Source organism: Panthera uncia, chromosome A2, assembly GCF_023721935.1.
Source record: "Panthera uncia isolate 11264 chromosome A2, Puncia_PCG_1.0, whole genome shotgun sequence".
In the NCBI taxonomy this organism is placed as follows: domain Eukaryota; kingdom Metazoa; phylum Chordata; class Mammalia; order Carnivora; family Felidae; genus Panthera; species Panthera uncia.
The window spans coordinates 162,103,092-162,123,481 of NC_064816.1; the positions used below are offsets into that span (position 1 = coordinate 162,103,092).

General features: G+C 48.8%; 1 protein-coding gene and 1 long non-coding RNA gene across 8 annotated transcripts in view; one reads left to right on the top strand and one right to left on the bottom strand.

Moving 5' to 3' along the window:
• The window catches only part of PTPRN2 (protein tyrosine phosphatase receptor type N2), an 803,411-nt gene that overhangs the window by 359,181 nt on the left and 423,840 nt on the right, over positions 1–20,390 (bottom strand). The window lies entirely within an intron of this gene.
• Positions 8,603–9,489, top strand: LOC125930346 (uncharacterized). Its single transcript, XR_007460163.1, has 2 exons — positions 8,603–8,789; positions 9,269–9,489. It is a non-coding gene; the product is annotated as an uncharacterized LOC125930346 (long non-coding RNA).

A 20,390-nucleotide genomic window follows, 5' to 3' on the forward strand; every position in this document is an offset into this window, starting at 1 on the left:
ACACCTAGAAAACTGATTGGAGGATTAAAACAACAATCTGCACAACCTGAACCACAGAATTTAGCAGGTACGTGGTGCGGAGAGGTGAACGGGGGACAGAGAAGCCGCGGAGGGCAGGGAGCCATTTTTGCTTGTGGAGAAAGGATGGAGATGGAGGGGGGTCGGAGAGTTTGGGAAAAGCACCCCCCCCCAACAAAAGCAGCTGGAGAGAAAGCAGAAAAGTGGAAACAGCTGCAGAGACTGAACTAAAAAGGGAGAAAGGAGAGGGTTTAAATTCCATTAAGACTTTATAAACAGGGATCACAGAGTCTGAAACTCTGCAGCTCGATACCTGGCGGTGTTCTGGTGGGAAAGGCAAATCCCCAGGAGCAGAGTGGGGTCTGGGAGATCCTCGGGCGAATCTCCCAGGGGATTCAGGAGAATTACACGGGAGAAGCAGTTCCACTGCTGGAAAAGCATTTGGTAGAGGCTCTGTGGCCACCCAGTCCCAGCAGACCCTGGAGAACCACCACATTTGCTGGTGCTAGAACAAGGTCATTAAAGGTGAAGCCTGGTGCCAGACGTGTGTTGTGACTTTCCATAATCCCTGAAACGCTGCTGCTACACAATTGTGTGAATCTTTTCTGGGGAGGGCTGGCACCCGGCCGCAGTCACTGAGCATCAGCAGCAGCACAGTCCTGCGAACATTCCTGGGTGTAGCTGGCATCCAGACATTGCTTGGTGAGACCTTCCCACAGAGGGGCAGGACGGGTCAAAGTCACAGTCCTCTAGAAGTGAGGGGTTGGGAAACACAGCTGCATTTGAGATAAAACTTAGGAGGGAGGTGCCACCTGGCAACCTGATGGTTCGGTCACAGACAGTGGACGGAAGCCAGAGACAAAGGATGGGTGCACAATTGCTGGTCGGGGAGAGCACAGAGTTCCAATACTAGAGACTGGGTAGCTGGGTGACGCCATTTTCACACCTCCCACACAGCATACACACCTAAAAGTGCCACAACAATCCATCCCAGTAAGCTAAGCAGCGCCATCTAGTGGAGAACAGAACCATTACACTAAGCCCCGCCCAACTGGGCCAACCTCACTCTTCAGGAACAACACAAATCTCTCCACCTGCTTAGTTTACGGATTATACAGTGCTTCATAGTTTGACTTCTAGGGGAAACCAATGTAATTTCAATTGTATTTCAGTCTGTTCACTGATCAATCTGTTCAATTTTCTTTTTTCTTTTTCTTTTCCTTGTTTTTTCTTTTTCTTGAGTACAGAAAGAGAAAAAAATATTTTTATTTTCAATTTTTATTTAAAAATTTTTTTTAATGTTCATTTATTTTTGAGAGACAGAGAGAGGGCAAAGCAGGGAAAGGGCAGAGAGAGAAGGAGACACAGATCCAAAGCAGGCTTCAGGCTCTGAGCTGTCAGCACAGGGCCCGATGCAGGGCTTGAACCCACGAACTGCAAGATCATGACCTGAGCCAAAGTCGGACGCTTAACCAACTGAGCCACCCAGATGCCCCTAGTTTCAATTTTTATTAAAAATATTTTCTTTATTTTTTCTACTATATTTTTTACTGTTTGTAAATTTTTCAAATTCTATTTTAGTTCCATCATTTCATTTTATTCTATTTCATTGTATTCATTTTCTCAAATTTTCAAACGTTTTCTTTCTTTTTTCTTTTTTCTCTAATCTATTAAGCTCCTTTCAATAGCCAGACCAAAACACACCTAGAATCTAGGATCATTTATTTGATTTTATGTGTGTGTGTTGTTTTTAATTTTTTAATTTTAATTTTTTTTACCTTATCAATTCCTTTTCTCCTTCAAAATGACGAAACAAAGGAATTCACCCCAAAAGAAAGAGCAAGAAGAAATGACAGCCAGGGACTTAATCAACATAGCAAGATGTCTGAACCAGAATTTAGAATCATGATAGCAATGATACTAGTTGGGGTCAAAAATAGATTAGAATCCCTCTCTGTGGAGATAAAAGAAGTAAAAACTAGTCAGGACAAAATAAAAAATGTTATAACTGAGATGCAATCCCGAATAGATGCCACGGCAGCAAGGATGGATGAGGCAGAGCAGCGAATCAGTGATACAGAGGACAAACTTATGGAGAATAATGACCGCCCCCCCGCCCCAAAAAATAAGAGGGAGACTAAGGCAAAAGAGCACGATTTAAGAATTAGAGAACTCAGTGACTCATTAAAAAGGAACAATATCAGAATCATAGGGGTCCCAGAAGATGAAGAGACAGAAAAAGGGGTAGAAGGGTTATGTGAGCAAATCATAGCAGAAAAGTTGTCTAACCTGGGGAAAGATACAGACATCAAAATCCAGGAAGCACAGAAAACTCCCATAAGATTCAACAAAAACCAACCATCAACAGGGCATATCATAGTCAAATTTACAAAATACTCAGGCAAGGAAAGAATCATGAAAGCAGCAAGGGAAAAAAGTCCTTAACCTACAAGGGAAGACAGATCAGGTTTGCAGCAGACCTATCCACAGATACATGGCAGGCCAGAAAGGAGTGACAGGATATATTCAATGTGCTGAATCAGAAAAATATGCATCAAAGAATTCTTTATCTAACAAGCCTGTCATTAAAAATAGAAGGAGACATATGGGGCGCCTGGGTTGCTCGGTTGTTTGAGCGTCTGACTTCAGCCCAGGTCATGGTCTTGCAGTGAGTTTGAGCCCCATGTCAGGCTCTGTGCTGACAGCTCAGAGCCTGTAACCTGCTCCAGATTCTGTGTCTTCCTCTCTCTGCCTCTCCCCTGCTCATGCTCTGTCCCTCTCTCTGTCTCTCTCTCAAAAATAAATAAATATTAAAAAAATTTTTTTTTAAATAGGAGAAATTAAAAGTTTCCAAGACAAACAAAAATTAAAGGAGTCTGTTACTACTAAACCAGCCCTGCAAGAAATTTTAAGGGGGACTCTCTGAAGGGAGAAAAGACAAAAAAAAAAAAAAAAAAAAAAAAGGCCCAAAGCAACAAAGACTAGAAGGGACCAGAGAACACCACCAGAAACTCCAACTCTACAAGAAACATAATGACAATAAACTCATATCTTTCAGTACTCACTCTAAACGTTAATGGACTAAATGCTCCAATCAAAAGATATAGGGTAACAGAATGGATAAGAAAACAAGGTCCATCTATATGCTGTTTATAAGAGACCCACTTTAGACCTAACAACACCTTTAGATTGAAAGTAAGGGGATGGAAAACCATCTATCATGCTAATGGTCGACAAAAGAAAGCCAGAGTAGCCATACTTAGACAATCTAGACTTCAAAATAAAGAATGTAACAAGAGATGAAGAAGGGCATTATATTATAATTAAGGAGACTTAACAATTGTAAACATTTATGCTCCAAATGTGAAAGCCCCAAAATATATAAATCAATTAATCACAAACATAAAGAAACTCACTGAAAATAATACCATAGTAGTAGGGGACTTCAACACCCCACTTACAACAATGGACAGATCATCTAAACAGAAAATCAACAAGAAAACAATGGCTTTGGATGACACACTGGACCAGATGGACTTAACAGATATATTCAGAGCATTTCATCCTAAAGCAGCAGAATATACATTATTCTCCAGTGTACATGGAATGTTCTCTAGAACAGATCACATACTAGGGCACAAATCAGCCCTCAACAAGTACAAAAAGATCTAGATCATACCATGCATATTTTTCAGACCAAGCTATGAAACTCAAAATCAACCACAAGAAAAAAATTTGGAAAGGTAGCAAATACTTGGAGACCAAAGAACATCCTATTAAAGAATGAATGGGCTAACCAAGAAGTTAAAGAGGAAATTAAAAAGTACATGGAAGCCAATGAAAATGATAACACCACAACCCAAAACCTCTGGGACGCAGCAAAGGCAGTCATAAGATGAACGTACATAGCAATCCAGGTCTTCCTAAAGAAGGAAGAAAGATCTCAGATACACAACCTAATCTTACACCTTAAAGAACTGGGAAAAAAACAGCAAATAAAACCCCAAACCAGGAGAAGACAGGAAATAATAAAGATTGAAGCAAAAATCAATGCTATTGAAACCAAAAAAACAGTAGAACAGATCAATGAAACCAGAAGCTGGATCTTTGAAAGAATTAACAAAATTGATAAACCAGTTTGATCAAAAAGAAAAAGGAAAGGACCCAAATAAATAAAAGCAAGAATGAAAGAGGAGAGATCACAATCAACACATCAGAAATAAAAACAACAATAAGAGAATATTATGAGCAATTATACATCAATAAAATGGGCAATCTGGAAGAAATTGACAAATTCCTAGAGACATATACATTACCAAAACTGAAACAGGAAGAAATAGAAAATTCGAACAGACCCAAAACCAGTAAAGAAATTGAATTAGTAGTAAAAAAAAATCTCCCCAAAAACAAGAGTCCAGGACCAGATGGCTTTTCAGTGGAATTCTACCAAATATTTAAGGAAGAGTTAACACCTATTCTCTTGAACCTGTTCCAAAAAATAGAAATGGAAGGAAAACTTCCAAACTCTTGCTATGAAGCCAGCATTACCTTGATTCCAAAACCAGACAAAGACCCCACTAAAAAGGAGAACTATAGACCAATTTCCCTGATGAACACGGATACAAAAATCCTCAACAAGATATTAGCCAACCAGATCCAACAATACATTAAAAAAATTATTCACCATGACCAAGTGGGATTTATACCTGGGATGCAGGGCTGGTTCAATATCTGCAAAACAATCGTTGTGATTCATCACATCAATAAAAGAAAGGACAAGAACCACATGATCCCCTCAATAGATGCAGAGAAAGCATTTGACAAAATACAGCATCCTTTCTTAATAAAAACCCTCAAGAAAGTAGGGATAGAAGGAGCATACCTTGAGATCATAAAAGCCATATATGAAAGACCCACTGCTAATATCATCCTCAATGGGAAAAAACTGAGAGCCTTCCCCCTAAGGTCAGGGACAAGACAGGGATGTCCACTCTTGCCATTGTTATTCAGCATAGTATTGGAACTCTTGGCCTCAGCAGTCAGACAACACAAAGAAATAAAAGGCACCCAAATTGGCCAGGAGGAGGACAGACTTTCACTCTTCACAGATGACAGGATACTCTATATGGAAAACCCAAAAGATTCCACCAAAAAACTTCTAGAAGTGATTCATGAATTCAGCAAAGTGGCAGGATATAAAATCAATGCACAGAAATCGGTTGCATTCCTATACACCAACAATGAAGCAACACAAAGAGAAATCAAGGAATAGATCCCATTGACAATTGCACCAAAAACCATAAAATACCTAGGAATAACTCTAACCAAAGAGGTGGGAAATCTATACACTGAAAACTATAGAAAACTTATGAAAGAAATGAAGAAGACACACCAAAAAATGGAAAAACATTCCATGCTCCTGAATCGAAAGAACAAATATTGTTAAAATGTGAGTATTACCCAAAGCAACCTACACATTCGATGCAATACTATCAAAATAACACCAGCATTCTTCACAGAGCTAGAAAAAACAATCCTAACATTTGTATGGAACCAGAAAAGACCCCAAATAGCCAAAGCAATCTTGAAAAAGAAAACCAAAGCTGGAGGCATCACAATCCCAGACTTCAAGCTATACTACAAAGCTGTAATCATCAAGACAGTATGGTACTGGCACAAAAACAGATACTCAGACCAATGGAACAGAATAGAGAACCCAGAAACGGACCCAGAAATGTATGGCCAACTAATCTTTGACAAAGCAGGAAGGAGTATCCAATGGAATAAAGACAGTCTCTTCAGCACGTGGTGCTGGGAAAACTGGACAGCGACATGCAGAAGAATGAACCTGGACCACTTTCTTACACCAGACACAAAAATAAACTCAAAATGGATGAAAGACCTAAATGTAAGACAGGAAGCCATCAAAATCCTTGAGAAGAAAGCAGGCAAAAACCTCTTTGACCTCTGCCACAGCACCTTCTTACTCAACACGTCTCCGGAGGCAAGGGAAACAGAAGCAAAAATGAACTACTGGGACCTCATCAAAATAAAAAGCGTCTGCACAGCGAAGGAAACAATCAGCAAAACTAAAAGGCAACTGACAGAATGGGAGAAGATATTTGCAAATGACATATCAGATAAAGGGTTAGTATCCAAAATCTACAAAGAACTTATCAAACTCAACACCCAAAAAACAAATAATCCAGTGAAGAAATGGGCAGAAGACATGAATAGACACTTCTCCAAAGAAGACATCCAGATGGCCAACCGACACATGAGAAAATGCTCAACATCACTCATCATCAGGGAAATACAAATCAAAACCACAATGAGATATCACCTCACACCTGTCAGAATGGCTCACATTAACAACTCAGGCAACAACAGATGTTGGCAAGGATGCGGAGAAAGAGGAGCTCTTTTGCATTGTTGGTGGGAATGCAAGCTGGTGCAGCCACTCTGGAAGACAGTATGGAGGTTCCTCGAAAAACTAAAAATAGAACTACCCTATGACCCAGCAATGGCACTACTAGGTATTTATCCACGGGATACAGGGACACATTCACCCCCATGTTTATAGCAGCACTATCGACAATAGCCAAAGTATGGAAAGAGCCCAAATGTTCATTGGTAGATAAACAGATAAAGAAGATATAGTATATACATACAATGGAGTATTACTCAGCAATCAAAAAGAATGAAATCTTGCCATTTGCAACTACGTGGATGGAACTGGAGGGTATTATGCTAAGCGAAATTAGAGAGAGACAAATATGTGACTTCACTCATATGAGGACTTTAATGTACAAAACAGATGAACATAAAGGGAAGCAAAAATAATATAAAAATGGAGGGGGACGAAAACATAAGAGACTCTTAAATATGGAGAACAAACAGAGGGTTGCTGGAGGGTTGTGGGGGGGGGATGGGCTTTGTGGGTAAGGGGCATTAAGGAATCTACTCCTGAAATCTGTGTTGCACTGTATGCTAACTAACTTGGATGTAAATTTAAAAAATAAAATAAATAAAAGTTTTTTAAAAAGGCATGATGCTCACAGTGGAGATCTGGGTCTGTCATTCCCCAAGAGTTTCTCCACTGGATGGGAAGAAATAATCTACGTGACTGGCAAAAACCTAGCCATGAAAGAGAACTAATGCTACCTCCCATACCTGGGACCAGCTTTCTCCTGCTCACATCAAGGCTCTCATCCGCTGAATAGCACATTCCTTGAAGAAAACACTTTGTTCTCTGAATTTCTAGGGCAGAATCCTCACCTTATGCCTTCTCTTCTCAGCCAGTCTCCTTGTTAGCAAATTAGGCAAGTTGCCAAGATGCCATTCCATTAGGCAGGGTGCTGGCCACCATGAACATGCTCTGCGCATCCGTCCACTCACCCATCAACCGTCCTTGACCTCTATCCGTCTATCTTTTCCTTTGCTCCAAAACAAGGATGCAAAGTCTTCTTTAATTCAGAAATTTACTTTCAGTTCCTAATTTTTAAGCGCACTCTCCAGAATATCTTTCTTCCCTGCTTCCTCTCTCATTTGTTTCTCTTTTTTCTTCCCTTTTATCTTGCAAATCCCACAGAGAAAGGCAGATGATTGAAAAGGGAGGCTTAGGCAGAGCAGAGGAAAACAATTCTAGCTGCAATGGCCCAAGGAGCCTGGGAGGTTAGCTGACCTTTCCTCGCAGGCCAGCCGGGCGCCAATCTTGCCTCATTCCTGTTCCGTGTGGATCTAATTGCTTCCTTGTCTATCTTTGAGCTTCTCTAAGCCATAATATCTTCTGTTACCTTTTCTCCGTTTGTTATTGTTTTCTGTTTATTCGTTTTGTTTGTGACCTAAAATCCTAAATGAACAAATTCCTGATTTAAAAAAAAAAAAGAAATTCAAGATACTTTTAGATAACTTGTGGCAAAAGCGTCAGGGGCTCTTGACTGAAGCACGAAGCATGTGTCCCTAGGGTGAGGGTTGAAGGAAAGGTGCAGGGCACCACCCCAGGCACAAGCACCTGCTTGCTCTCAGTTTGGAAGTCTGTCCCACTTCTGTGTCCAGCACAATCTGGCCCCATTTCACATTTTGTTTTACTCTTACCTGCTGAGGACAGGTACAAACACATACCTGTTCCTGGTCCACCCCCCCCCCCCACCATGTACATATTTGGAATCCAATTTTAGAGAAAGCATTGCCATTTTCTCTTTACTTACCAGTGGCTCGTTTTGTTAATTTTTAACTAAAAAGAGCTGTTTTTCACCACTAGCAGACAACATATGAGATATTTATTTTCTGTCAGTTAAGCAAATAGCTATTTATGGGAGTTCAAAACAGATTATAAATGTGTCTGTCTGTTACAGTTGTCTGACAGTCCCCATGTGAAACACTGGATAAAAGCATCTGTTCATCAGAGGTGGGAACTGAGATAAAAAGGTACAGAGCCTAGGATCCAGGGGGACAAGGTGGGGGGTGGGCGCGGGGAGGGAGAGGAGGGAAGGCGAGGGACAAGAAGGGAAACAGTCTGGCTAATGAAACGTCATTCACATCAGGGGACAAGCTCCACCCCCTCCCTCGTGGGTCTCGTGGACTGGCCGTTGGATGGAGCCTCGTCTACACAGCCCTTCCGCCTCGAAGCGTCTGCAGGATCCCGGCGCGGACGGCACGGTTTCCTTCGCTCTAGGGGTAATAACCTCTTCCAAGAACTTTTTTATTCAAGCCAAAACGCAGCAAATCGGAGGTCACCGATTTTTCTCCGAGGAAAACGATGCTTCTCTGTAAGGCACCGTCTGCCTATTTTGAGTGTTCGGAAGAGGGGAAGGCGGAGAGGAGGCGGCTGGGCGGGGAGGCGCGGGAGGGGCTGTGTCGTGACGTTTAGACGCAGAGAAGGGGCAGGCCTCCCCGTGTCCCCAGACGGGGCCCTCTCGGGCCTCTCGAGGGGGATGTGTGACCTCGCGGCGCTGCTCCCCTGGGCGCGCACACGGGGCGCCGGGGCAAGGCGCTCGGAAGGGCTGGGGGGTGGGGGGGGTGGGCCGGAGACACAAAGGGAGATCCAGGAGCCGCGGCTGGGCCTCCTCCCCCCTCCCCACCCCGGGGCAGGGGGTCCCTGCGGCCCACCGCCTCTCTGAAGGTCATCAGGGACCGATCCCAGTGGACACACGCACCCCCATCACATCAGCAGACAGAATGGTTTCCGTGGCAACGCCTGGACAGAGCGATGCCTGCGTTCGGCATTAATTTAAAATATTTTCCCCAGCCTCCTTGGAGTCGGTTCTGTGAAACACAAGTGCTCCAAGGCGTCCCAATCTGCGGCGTCCTTTGAAATTCTATCCTGTGTGTGTTGGAGCTGAGCCAATTAACAGGAAGAGAATTGGGTGGATTGCAGAGAAGCTGGCAAGACTGTGTTTACCAATTAGTTTTTTTTATGATGCAAATGTCGCGCCGCATGCGGCAGGAATAAAAGCTAGCTATGCTGAATATGAAACTGTTAATTGCATTTTCGGAGACACAGCTACAAGGTGAAACTAATCATACAAATGATAACCGAGTCTCACCACCTACAGAGCTCGGCTATTGCACCTCCACTAATCTGTGTTAAAACAGCCCCATTCGCCTTTGCAGGAAAGGAAAACACAGCATTTGGTACATAGCCTTCCGTTTTAAAGAGAAAAAAGTGTGTATATGTGGGAAGCAATATAAAGGATAATTTCCACTTAAATCAGATTAATAATGTTAACAAACACTATGGCAAAGGGCAGGATGATGCTTCTCGGTGCTTCTTTGCTTTAAAATTATACAAGAATGTTTGCAAAGGAACACCGGCACATTCTGAAAACTAACTCAGAACAAGTGAGCTCCTTGAAGAAAAGGGTCGTGATAATTATGGACAGTTGATTTTCGCAACCAGGGCACATCAAACAGAGGCCATCTTCTGGTCGAGGGAGACCAGACATGTCCTAAGAGTCTCATTTACTTAGTGCCCAGGTGACTAGGAGGGGCACGGGGTGAGGACCTCTGTGGGGTGGGGGCGCACTGGGTCCAGGCCACCCAGGGCCTCGGTCTCATTGCTGCGCTGAAGGAAAGACAGGCGCTGCCCGCTAACTCTGTATGTGAAGCGTCCAAGTCTGGGCCCACAGAAGCAGTTCTGGAAGGGGTGTGGTCACATCTGGGCTCAGGTTTGCTTTTAAAACGCCCCTTTAAGAGCTTATGTTCGTTTTCCCATTTCTGTATTAACTGCCCCAATTCTGCTTAAGTTCAAGTCAAAATGCACAGACAGTAATCAAGAAACCAACCAGCAGCGAAGAAGAGTGGGTGAGAGCAGCGAACCGTCCGTCCCTCAGTCAGGCCCGCGTCCTTGTGGGAGCCCTAACTGGGGGCTTCCATCGGAGGTGACGGGCGGACGACTAACCTGGCTTTGGGGACCCTCCCAGAGCACACAGGCATACCAAGTCATTGCCATGCACGCCGTGCCCGTATTACGATCTGTCAATGGTGCCTCAATAAATGTGTCTCCTGCCTCACACTTCAGCTTACTCGGCTATTTAAGACACTGGTTAAAAAGAGAATATCGGGCCACACCTGTGGAGCACACCCTGGTGTGCGTGGGTCTCCAGTGGCTTCTGGGGGAGACGTTGACTGCACTGCTTGACCCTCCTGACCCCTGAGCTGCAGACGCCCGGTGGGGCTGTGTCCCTCAGACCTTCCCCGTCCGTCCCCACACCCTCTTTTTCTTCCAGAATTAGCGGGCTTGGTGGAGGACAGGCGTCTGCCCGTGACTGAGGCCCACACTGGAGATGCAGTCGGCAGTCAAGGGGCTGGGATGGGACCCATGACCACTGTGGAGGTGAATCAGCGTGGCGTGGCGACTTCTGACGTGGCTGACGAGGTTCCCAAGCCCTGCCTGGCCAGCGTCCTGAGGATTATGGGAGAAGCAGACACTCGAAGGGGATTAGGAGTGGAGACAGGCATGGGGGGAGGGGAGGGCGACTGTACGGACGCCAAGTCCAAGAGGAGGCCGCCGAGGACTGACGGTGAGTAGGCTCACTCTCAACACACAATTACCCTCCTTCCCCACCCTTGACCTCACTTCCTGCTGCGTCTTGGGGTGTGGGTGGCCATCGGTCTCGTTCTCCCCCTACCTCTCCACTGAGCCCAACTTCACATGGAAGGCTTTTCCTCCATTGACATCTGGTCAATCAGCTCCTTTCTCTCATGGTAATTAAATTCGCTCTGCAAACCTAAAATAATTCTCTCCTTGGGATTGCCACACTGAAAATTCTTGGCGGTGGTTCTTCCCCGCCGCTGTCACCTCTTTGCTAAGGCAAATGCGCTTAGCTCATTTACACTTTCCTGGCAAAAAAAAAAAAAAAAAAAAAAATCCTCCAGCTTCTTAACTATTTCTGTGCTTTTCTCTAAATTTCCTCCAATTTGTTGACACCCTTCGGCTTCTCAGGTTTTAAATGCTTGTATTTACTTTGTCAGAACACAGCAGGTGTTAGGATAGAGCTGGATGGGATCCATGCCACAGTAATCACAACAGAAAACAAGTTTAAACAAACACCTTCAATGAAAACAGCAAGTAAGAAGGGAAATAAAGAGAGAAAGAAACTGAGATAATCGCCAGTGGACAAGACGAGAAACCTAAGCAACGATGTTGGTCAAAACCAAGTACGTACATTAAAGAAAGAGAACGTTAGGAAGTGCTTACGGGAAACCGGAGGACATATACTTGAAACTGATAGAGAAGGTAAACTCCCCGCCCCTACCCCAGTTCCTCGGTGGCGGGTCTTCAGAGGTTTTAAGTTAACACACACTCATTACACCGCTGTGGGTTCTGAACGCAAACCCTGGTCCTTAGAAGTCATTTCAAGTTCCATATTCTTGCTTCCCAAGGTGGTGGCTAATTTTTCATGTGAACTTTCAAAGGAATTGGGGTAGCCTTCGCCATTCAACTTGGTCACTGCGGCATGAAAACGGAGGCAAAATGTGCACGAGAGAGAACTATGTTGTAATCAGGGCTGAAAATAAAAGGGCATTTCCAGATAAATCACAATTTCATGTGAATAAGAAATAATTTTTTAAGATAAGTATATTCTATGCAGAACCTGCCATTTGTGTGAAATTTAACTTAATTGGCGTCCTGTATTTTAATTTGCTAAATCTGGTGTCATGGGCTGAATCGTGTCCCCTGCCAACCCAAAATTCAAATGCTGAAGCCCTACACTCCGACATACCGGAACGTGACTGTACTTGGATATAGGGTCTCTGCAGAGGCGATTACGGTAAAATGAGGCGCTCAGAGCGGGCCCTGATCCGATCCGACTGGTGTCCTCGTGAGCCGAGGAGACGTGGACACACAGAGAAAAGACCACGTGAGGACAGAGAAGAGGGAGGCCCACACGCCAAGGAGAGTGGCCTCAGGACGAGCCAGTGCTGACAACGCTGTGATTTTGGACGCCCGGCCTTCCGAGTTGTGAGAAAACAAGCTGCTCTTGGTCGGTCCACCCAGTCTGGCATCCTGTTACCGCAGCCCTGGCAAACGCGTACTTCTGGTAACCTTATTTCCCATAAAACTTCATTTACGAGAGCAGGTGGCTGGTTCATGGGCCAGAATCTGCCAACCTCTGTTTTGAAGACGGTGTTGAAGCCCACGTGAGGTGATCTCGCCAGGTCCCCCAGAGACCCGGGGAGGCCGGGGGTCTGTGCCCCCTGCCCTGGGCTGCGCGCCACCACGCACGGCAGCCCCGCGGGGCGGACGGGTCCCGGGAAGCCCGGAGAAGCGCCGGCAGACCCCGCAAGGGGAGTGTGCTCTGGCACGAACGCGCGTGACGTGACGGCGGGGGCTCCCTCTCGCCCCGTGCTCACTCCACGGGTGGCGACGCGCTTCCCGTGCCGCCCCGAACCCTGCCGTCCTCACGGCACACCTCCTGTGCAAAGGCCTCTGTGGTGGGCCTTTAGGCAGGTGTGGTGTGAACCCAAGAAGCCCTCTCGCCTTCGTCCCATCGGCCCCTGAGGGCTTCAGTGAGCGGAGGGAGATGAAGCCCGCCTGCGAGGATCACCAAGGATTGGCACCCACGCCATCTGGCTTAAACGACTGTCCCGGTTCAGATTTGCTTCCTGAGCACGCCCGGGGCAGGGATACTTACAAAAATGGAAAGAAAAAGTAGACCCACGGCCTGGACCTCAGGAGTGGTCTGGATGTTTGAAATCCTGACCCAGAGCTTTAGGTAGTAGGAGGCGAGGCCTTGGGGGCGATTAGGTCACGAGGATCGGGCTTCGTAAACGGGGCTGGTGCCCTTATGAGGAAGACCCCAGAGCGCCCTCTCCTGCCAGGTGAGGACACCGTGCCCCAGAAGAGGACCCTCGCCAGACCACGCTGCACCCAGTTCTCGAGCGTCCGGCCTCCGGAACACGAGCCTGTGCCAATAAGCCACCCATCTGTGGGGCCGTTACAGCAACCGAGTGGCCTGAGACGGAGCCTCGGTCATCACAAGCAGAGTTCCCACCCCCGGACTGTCCAACATCTTTGCCACCGCAGGGAGCGGATCAGAGGAGCCCACGGGCGGGAGTCTGGGCCCCCTCCGCCCCCCGGCATCCCCCACCTGTGGCGGACACAGCCTCTTTACCAGGCATCGACGGAAAGTTACCGAGGGCCCCCTCCCCTAATAAGTGAGAAATACAGCACAAACCACACTGTGATAAACTGAGGTCCGCCTGCCAAAGCAACGGCTGTCTTCTTGTGCCTCGTTATTGATGAACAGATTTTAAATACGCTCATCGCTGTGGAAAACTGTGCCCTGGTTCCTGAGGGCAGTTCTGACTCCCGTGTCCACGCCCGTGGCCCAGGCTGCTTGCAGATGCCTCGGAAGATCTCCTCTTCTCCTTTGGATGTGTGCGTTTTTTTTTTTAGTAACTAGCATTTCTTTTTACATTTCTCTTAAATTGTTGTACTTTGAGATGACCCAGGTAGAGCCTTTCAAGCGCACAGGCCCGTCTATCCCCCTACTCACGCACTGAGGACAGCAGGGTGGCTCTCTTCTCCGGGGTGCACCCCACCGCCCTGGATCCGCACCAATGGATCGGAGCATTTCCCAGGCTGGGGGTGAGCGCAGGCCTCCTCAGAGCTGGCGCTCGGGGGGATGTGCGTTCTTGGCCTGAGCCTGTCTTGGAACGCTCGGCGCCCCAACCTCCACTCGCCACCGTCTTCCCCAAGTCACTCCTGGCACTCCCACACGCGTGTGCACAGGCGCGCACACACGCACCCAGCAAGGCAGCTGGCGCTTCGTATCTGGCAGATGTAACCCACAGCTCCAAACAGAACAGCTGAACGCTCGCGCCCAGTGGCATCTTCCGCTCCCCTTGGAGGGAAAGGGCCCTTCTCGTCTTTGCCAAAGCGCCCAAGTGCGCTCCCGCAAAGCCGGGCGGTGACGGGGTGCAGAATGCCTGCCGCCACTCGGCACTGACAGACCCGCGGGGCCTGGTCGGGGGGCTCCGACTCGCTCCGACTGGTCAGTCCGGGCAAACGACCGGTCAGTTCGTTCCAAGAAGCAGATCAATGAAAGGGACAGCTGACTACACGGAGCAGCCCGCCCGGCTGAGACACCCCATCGGCTCCGTGGTTTAAAGGTTTCTGGTGAAACATACGCCTCTGATGCTCTTTAGTTGCCGAAAGATTGCCAGTGGCCCTTGAAAAGGCCGTGAGGACAGGACTCGGACCAGCGTCCGAGCAGCACGCAGACACGCCCTGCAGGCTGCTTCCTGCCCACCAGCATCTGCGAGCCAGGCCAGATGTGCCTCCTCAGGCGGATGGCAGGAAGACGCCCAGGGGAGCGCCCACCTGTGCCCCAGGGAGTGCCTGCCTGTGAAGCAGAGGCTAAGGAGACGGTGACAAGTGGGTAACAGGAGGGCAGATGTCCTCAGGACCACAAGGGGGATGAGACCTCTTGCAGGGTCGAGGGCTGAGGGGCCCCAGGGACCGATGCTCAGCGACCTGGCCGCTCTCTGCACGTTCACCCAGGTGACTTTCCACCGCTTCCTTCATTCCTGCCGCTGCACTTAGACAAACGTTACACAGTAGGTGCTCAATAAACAACAGATGTTACCTACCAACAGAACGGGAACAGAGCGAGAACACAAAGCATTAGTGGGGTTTGGGCGCCACAGGGCACCTGCTTGCTCTGGTGGTGGCTGTGCGGATTTGTGACTGTCCCATGAGACTACACGTCCTCCTCCCAGTCGGGGTGACAGGGTGTGCAGTGACATGCCCCCCAGGGATGCAGTTCAGGGCCCTGCGTCTGCGGGCAGGAGGAAAGACGCACCCAGCCCTGGGTGGGGAGGGCGACCTCTGCGTGCAACAGAGGTCCGGCAGTTCGCAGCCCAGAGGAGAAAGCCGCAATTCCAGAAGAGGCAGAGGCGCCCCACCCACCCCGCACTGAGAGTCGTCAGCCTGGCAGGTTGGTGTGCAGAACAGCAGTGCAACCGGCCACACCCTCACCTGCCCCCTTATCTGACACCTGCCCGAAGAATATTTTTAATATTTAAGAAACGCAGGCAAAGATCCTTAAGGTACAACATGCTTGGATTGGCTTTTGTTCTCAACCCTCCCTTGAGAGAGTGCACCAGCCGCTTACTCCCCCGCAGACCTCAAGGCCGCTAGTCCCCCGTGGCCACCGCACTGGGAGATGGTGTCAGACTTTCAGACACCGAACCGTGCAGCCTGCAGACCCGCGTGTCCAGTCCAGCTGCAAGAACACAACTTACACAGCAAGTGTGGGCATCAAATAACCTCACTTACGCTGAAGTGCACACACACTCAGAGCCATCGGGAGGACGATGGCCTGTGTGTCTGTGTCCCCTACTCAGATGACCAGGGCAACAGCAGCAAGTAAGATTCAGAGGCAGAAATGTAAAACACCGAACGAAAACTAAAGCGCTCAGAAAAGGCTTCGCGGTGTGGAGCGGGGGCTCTGTTCGGCACCTGACACACAGATCGGAAGGGCCAGGCCACACAGACTAGGGGCCCGGGCCAGACAGTGCAGAGGGTCCGTAGCTTCTTTCGACTGTCCGGGTCTCATTTTTGCCTTCAGTCCCCTTTGTAACAGAGGTAGCGGTTGTTACTGACAATTAGCATGGTCTTCAGAGGCAGTTGCATTCGGAAGGGAGCAGCCCTCTCTGAGCCCTGCTCGGCCGCTGCGTGAAGGCAGCTGTTTCTATACGCCAAGCACAGTGCACGCTGGGGTCTGTCGTGGCGGCACAGACAGCGATTTAGAGGAACCAGAGGGCTCGGGAGGGGGGAAGAAGCTTAGCAGCCTCTCACATGCTTATGTGCTATTTAGACATCATGGTTTTATCTGGAGCAGCGCCTATTTAGGCAAAGTTACAGAATCCGTATCCCTGCTAATGATATATTTCCGCAAATACTAATTTGTAAGTAAAACGCAAGAGATTTTGGAATTCATACGTCCACAAATTAAGGGAAAGTGGCCTGGTCTGGTGAACGTCTCCTTTGAAGCCTGATATGTGACAGGAAGCCAACGGAGGAGGGTGAGCTGGTGAGTAGACGGGTGGGGCTGGGACTCCCCTCAGACCCGGGCAGGACAGGCTCCCCAGACAGGTCGTGCGGGACTGAGCTGCCGTGGCCCCTGGTTAAAGGCCAAGACTCTCCGACAGCTTAGTATTGACGAAAATCCCTTCATCACTCTTACTAAAAACCACAAACATAAACTTAGGTTTCCTTATGTTCACAGTTCTTACACCGCCATGAGCTAAAACAAATCTACAGTTAAAGACAAAACCAAGAGCCTATTTACCGTAAGCAGGTGTACGAGGATTGCAGGCCTGAAGAGGCAGCGAAATCACAACAAGTCACAGGGAGGATCACTGCCTGTTCTGTTTTTAACACCTGCCCTCACGTGGGCTGTCGGATGCTGTTGCCCACGGAACGCCCACCGACTCAGACATGCAGCATGCTGGGATGAAGGTCGTGTCACGCGTCCATCTTGTAGACTCTGTCCCAGGTTTCTGCAAAGGGGCCCAACTGTCTTCCAGCGGGGCCCGTGCCACATGTAAGGAGCACCAGAAACCATGTGCACGGTGGGCGGGACGGATCGCTGCCACCACCAAGCCCCACATCCGTGAGCGCGGGCCATGTTACGACATGTGACAAACAGCCCCAGCGACGGCCACGGTCGTTACGCTTATGCTGATCCTTTTGACTTTCTGACCCAATCGGCCGTGGAAACCAACTATTTTTACCCTCAAATATTCCCTGTGTCCGTCTGTCCACGGCTCCAGTTCCAGCGCTAGTCCAGGCTCGCATCTGTGCCCCCCGGGGTCACTGGTCTCCCGCTATGGGTCTCCTGCCTGGCTTCTCCTTTTCTAGCCCCACCCTTCCCTTCTTCGCCCCCAAGACACCACAGAAGGGCCTCTGAAAATGGAATGCTCGTGGCGCTTCCCGGCACAGAACCTGCTGGTCGCTCCGTCTGCTTACCGGGTCACACAAACCTCACAGACATGGGGCATGAGGCGGGCGTGAGCAGGCCCCTCCCCACACGTGTGCTTCCTGCAGAAGTCACCCCCAAAGGCCCGTCCCAGCTCCTCGGCGCCTGGAGTACACGGGACCCCCTCTGACCCAACCCGTCTCCACTGTTGAGACCTTCCTGAGCACCTCTGCACCCCCTCCCGGAAGGGCAGTCCTAATATTGTCCCCGGGGCCCCCACTGCAGCTGCGTTAACGTGGCTGCTCGGCCTTCTCCACCCATTTATCTAGTTAGCTCCCCTGTCCGGCTTCTGCCATGTGACGTCTGTGTGTTTAGCACTTAACTTGCGGGACCCACACTTAGGGGTTATGCTTTCAGGAGGGGCGATGTGGGTGACGGTGGTCTGCCGTCCATGGGCGCTCGTGCTTTCTCTCTCCACCGCCCCTCAACCAGACACGCCCAGGTCCCGGGTCCCTGAACAAGCAGTCTTCTGCCCCAACCACACCAAGGCGACGGAAGTGGGCCCTGGGAGGAAAACTCTTAGCTGGCGACCAGGACAGCTAATTACCGGGGGCCAGCAGCTGCCCCGTGGCTGCCACAGCGCCACGGGACTGATCTGGGGTCACCAGACCCCATCTGAACTGCTCCTGGTCAGCCCTAGGGAGCCACACCACACTGCAGAGAAATGTGAGCATCTCAGAATAGAAGGAACCTGAGAAGCCCGTTCATCAACTGACTCCACTTGAAAATAAGGAAGAGCAGGGGCGTCTGCAGGCTCAGTCTGTTCAGCATCCAACTCTTGGTCTCAGCTCAGGTCCTGATCGCAGGTTCATGAGTTCAAGCCCCACATTGGGCTCCATGCTGAATGTGAAGTGTAGAGCCTACTTAAAAATAATACTGGAGGGGAACTCTATTAAAATGAAATTATGGGGCACTATTTCAACAAATAAAAGGTAAAAGGCCACGTGTTCATTAAACCTCAGCAGGGTGGGGTGGGGGGTGTGCAAATGTGGAAAGTCTCTGAGGCTTTATGTGGCTGCCTCCACCCTGTCCCTCCTCCACCCCAGTGCAAGGACACCTGGGGTTCCCGGGACATGACACGAGAGCTGTCAGCCTTGCTTAAATTCTGAGTTTCAGAGGTGAGGAAACAGGTTCAGAAACTTTAACAAGAACTTTGGGAGAGCTACAATGAGAACACACAGACTCCCTCATCACCATCTGGTGACTTCCTACCTGGCTAAGATCTCTCCCATTGCCTCCCTTGTGGTTATCCCCATATTTCCACAGTTGTTTTGGTTACTCCCTAAAGCTTTCTTGTAAGGCAACCAGACACATTTTTTAAAAATAGTATTTTGAAACCAAGGTTGTGAAGTGCGTTTCTCCAAAAAAGCAGATGATGCTGTTACTGTGAAATACATCATAAGTGACTGCAGCCCACAACACAAAAACCATAATTTCATTATTACACAGGAAATAAATCCTACACCAAGATAACCACCTAGGATGTCCTACCTCATCACCCAGGATGTCCTAACCATCTGGAATGTCCTAACCACCAGGGATGTCCTAAACCACAAAGGATGTCCTAACCATGAGGGATGTCCTAAACCACTAGGGATGTCCTAACCACCAGGAATGTCCCAACTACCAGGGATGTCCTAACCACCAGGAATGTCCTAACGACTAGGAATGTCCTAACTACCAGGGATGTCCTAACCACCAGGGATGTCCTAAACCACAAAGGATGTCCTAACCACGAGGGATGTCCTAACCCCCAGGGATGTCAACCATGAGGGATGTCCTAACCACCAGGGATGTCAACCACGAGGGATGTCCTAACCACCAGGGATGTCCTAAACCACCAGGGATGTCCCAACCACCAGGGATGTCCTAACCACCAGGGATGTCCTAACCACCAGGGATGTCCTAACCACCAGGAATGTCCTAATGACTAGGAATGTCCTAACTACCAGGGATGTCCTAACCACCAGGGAAGTCCTAAACCAGAAGGGATGTCCTAACCACCAGGGATGTCCTAAACCACAAAGGATGTCCTAACCATGAGGGATGTCCTAAACCACCAGGGATGTCCTAACCACCAGGAATGTCCTAACCATGAGGATGTCCTAACCACCAGGAATGTCCCAACTACCAGGGATGTCCTAACCACCAGGAATGTCCTAACGACTACGAATGTCCTAACTACCAGGGATGTCCTAACCACCAGGGATGTCCTAAACCACAAAGGATGTCCTAACCATGAGGGATGTCCTAAACCACCAGGGATGTCCTAACCACAAGGGATGTCCTAACCCCCAGGGATGTCCTAACCACCAGGGATGTCCTAACCACCAGGAATGTCCTAACCATGAGGATGTCCTAACCACCAGGGATGTCCTAACTACCAGGGATGTCCTAACCACCAGGGATGTCCTAAACCACCAGGGATGTCCTAACCACCAGGGATGTCCTAACCATGAGGATGTCCTAACCACCAGGGATGTCCTAACCACCAGGGATGTCCTAACCATGAGGATGTCCTAACCACCAGGGGTGTCCTAACCATGAGGATGTCCTAACCACCAGGGATGTCCTAACCACCAGGGATGTCAACCACGAGGGATGTCCTAACCACCAGGGATGTCCTAAACCACCAGGGATGTCCTAACCACCAGGGATGTCCTAACCACCAGGGATGTCCTAACCCCAGGGATGTCAACCATGAGGGATGTCCTAACCACCAGGGATGTCCTAAACCACCAGGGATGTCCTAACCACCAGGGATGTCCTAACCACCAGGGATGTCAACCACGAGGGATGTCCTAACCACCAGGGATGTCCTAAACCACCAGGGATGTCCTAACCACCAGGGATGTCCTAACCACCAGGGATGTCCTAACC